The sequence below is a fragment of the Triticum dicoccoides genome, chromosome 2B (genome assembly GCF_002162155.2).
Source record: "Triticum dicoccoides isolate Atlit2015 ecotype Zavitan chromosome 2B, WEW_v2.0, whole genome shotgun sequence".
NCBI classification, from domain to species: domain Eukaryota; kingdom Viridiplantae; phylum Streptophyta; class Magnoliopsida; order Poales; family Poaceae; genus Triticum; species Triticum dicoccoides.
The window spans coordinates 120903527-120907048 of record NC_041383.1 but is presented as its reverse complement, the minus strand read 5'-3'; positions in this window follow the sequence as shown (position 1 = coordinate 120907048).

Below are 3522 nucleotides of genomic sequence, written 5' to 3'. Positions count from 1 at the left end.
ATGGGGGTGGAGTTGATTTACCTACCCCTTGAGCATAACCACTAGGAAAAATGAAACTAGGGTTTGCACAAAAAAATGATACATTAAACCAACCAAAAAATAGGGGTGGAGTTGATTTACCTTCTTGTTATGAAATCCCAAAGATCCAACGATGAAACGGGACTGATTTGTGAGAGATTTGAGGGGGGTTAGGGTGATGGAGAGGGAGTGAGGGGGGCAGCAGCTCGTGAATGTGAGTGGAGATGAATGGAATGAGAGGGCTTGATGTGGGCCCATAGCATCTTATCCACATACCCTAAGTGAAACTTGGCTGCACCCAGACGCCAGAGATGAATGGATGAGAGGGCTAGAGGTGGGCCCAAAGAATCTTAGCCAGACGTCATGGTACTTGGCATCTGGGTGTGCACAAACTACAAAAAATGCTCTCTGGATAGGGACCTAGATGCCATGGACCTTGGCGTCTGGGTGTGCATCAGACACATCAGACATGTGTCTGGTCACCTGCGTGACCAAAACGAGCCAGACGCCACGGTCCTTGGCGTCTGGGTGTGCACATTAGCAAACTGCAAAAATGCTCTCTGGATAGGGACCCAGACGCCATGGACCCTGGCGTCTGGGTTTGAATCAGACACATCAGACATGTGTCTGGTCTACTGCGCGACCAAAACGAGCCAGATGCCAGGGTCCTTGGCATCTGGGTGTACACATTACCAAACTGCAAAAAATGCTCTCTGGATAGGGACCCAGACGCCATGGACCTTGGCGTCTGGGTTTGCATCAGACACATCAGACAACGCTGCAAAGAGTTTGTTGTACCGAGCATCAAAACCATCGGTGGTGAAGGCCACACATACATGGTTAAGGTCTTTGCTGAGCTCCTTGCTCTTACATGCCCGGTAAAAGTTGGCCACGAAATGCCTCATGCACCATCTATGGTGAAGCTTTGGAAATCCTGGAATAACAATGTCCATTGCCTTGAGTATGCCATGGTGCCGGTCCGATATGATGCATACCTCCCTAGCCCCAATCACATTGTGCCTAACATGACCCATGAACCACTCCCAGTTGTCTTGGTGCTCGGAAGGCACCAAAGCAAATGCAATTGGCAACATGTCGTTGTTTGATGAGTGCGCCATTGCTACCATTAGTGTGCCCTTGTATCCACCGGTCAAGAACGTGCCATCTATAGACAAGACTGAACGACAATGCTGAAACGCCTCCACACATTGTCCATAACTCCAGAAGGCACGGTGGAACACTCCCTCGTGATCCTCGACCACATGAAACATGCCCTGGTTCTTATGTGCAATCGCGCCCAACAACCTCGGGAGCTGGTTGTATGCTTCTTCATAACCACCATACAACATCCTAATAGCATTTGCCTTTGCCTTCCATGCTTTCCCATACTTGACTTCATAACCAAATTTTTTTTTCACCGTCCGCATGAGAAACCTCACTTTCACAGTGGGATCAAAGCCTATGTCTTTCATCCATTTGTATCCGAGATACTCAGATGTGAGTTGACGGTGTGTCATTCGAAGTCGTTTAGATGGCGGTTTGCACCTATGAGTGGCAACACAACTTCTTAACACCCATTCTTCGGTTTCTTTAAGCTTTCTTGCACAAACCTTCCATGGGCATCGTTCTTGCTCACACTTCACGGTGTAAAGCAACTTCTTGTCGGAGTGCTCAACATAAATTGGCCTATGGTTCCGAATGGCATAGTCAGCCAACCAAAACTTCAGCATTGGCAAGCTTAGAAACTTCACTCCTTTCTTCAAATAAGGATTCTCGTCCTCATTCTCCACCCTTGGTTCTCCTGGATCCGGGCATGGTGTTGGCTCAATCGCCGTCATTCTCATTCCACCATCAATAATAGCTTTATGGGTAAGGCTGGGATCTTTAAACAAGTGAGTTCTTTTTTCTAAGCCCGTCAGCTCAAAGTGGATTTGGTTTTCCTCCTTTGTGAATCCATCCTCGTCCAACTGTTCAACTGGACCCTCGTCCAACTGTTCAACTGGATCCTCGTCATCTGAGTCATACACATATTGACGCCTAAAAGGCAACTCAGGATCCATGTCCTTTTGCGCTATGTACACATCCAAGTCACCAACATCGTTACCATGAAACCCTTCCTCTTGCTCTTCGTCGTCATCATAAGCATCTTCATCCTCTTGAATTACTTCGTCACTAGCAATCACCTCAACTTCATTTCCTTGGCTAGTTGGTGGTTGGCTAGAAGCATTGGGGGCATACAACTCAACCTTATTTGCTTCAATAGATGGTACACGGGGACGTGGTTGGCGATAAGCATTTGGGGCATCAACCACAACCCTATGCTCAACAAGTGGCACCATTGTCCTCTCGCTCATGTCATCCATTGGGGAAGAGACATGTCGGTTCAAATCAAGTGTAAACTGAGGAGATTCAACCTTGGTGGCAAACAATTCAAGTGACTTGTCTTCCAATTGGGAAACTTTTTCCTTGTATACATCCCAATGCAAATCCGAGGTGATAGGCATACTTTTCAAGCGAGATTTGGCTCCAACTCCAACATCATACCTTCCTATTAACTTAACATCAATATTGGTGTCCATCCACTTTAAGACTTGTCTCACTTTTGCAACAACATCCTCATAGCTAGGGCTTGTATCAAAAACCAATGGTTCCTCACCCGTGTCGGCATTGTTACTCAAGAATGCCTCCTTGTCCATGTAATGAACATTAACAAGTCTCTCCATCTAAAGACAACATGAATGCATTTAAGACTTCAATAAGAATTGGTGTCATCCATTGGGGAAGAGACATGTCGGTTCAAATCAAGTGTAAACTGAGGAGATTCAACCTTGGTGGCAAACAATTCAAGTGACTTGTCTTCCAATTGGGAAACTTTTTCCTTGTATACATCCCAATGCAAATCCGAGGTGATAGGCATACTTTTCAAGCGAGATTTGGCTCCAACTCCAACATCATACCTTCCTATTAACTTAACATCAATATTGGTGTCCATCCACATTAAGACTTGTCTCACTTTTGCAACAACATCCTCATAGCTAGGGCTTGTATCAAAAACCAATGGTTCCTCACCCGTGTCGGCATTGTTACTCAAGAATGCCTCCTTGCCCATGTAATGAACATTAACAAGTCTCTCCATCTAAAGACAACATGAATGCATTTAAGACTTCAATAAGAATTGGTGTTTATCCAAATACATCTCATTATATCCTAATTATATCAACACTAAATTATTGGTGATGTCCACAAAAGTTTCACTAATTAACACACACTAAGCAAAGTTAACCCTAATCACTAACTAACCCTAACCCCCAATCTTTCTACTCAACAAGCATATATTCCTAGTACACACCATGCATATCACTATATTATCAAAGTTAACCAAGCCATTCACACTAACATAAGGGAGAAAACATGAACTAGGGTTCCACCAACATGTTAAAAATGCAACCAAAATAACAAGATTTAACCAAAAAAATTGGGTGATTTGAGGGAGATTACCACAAG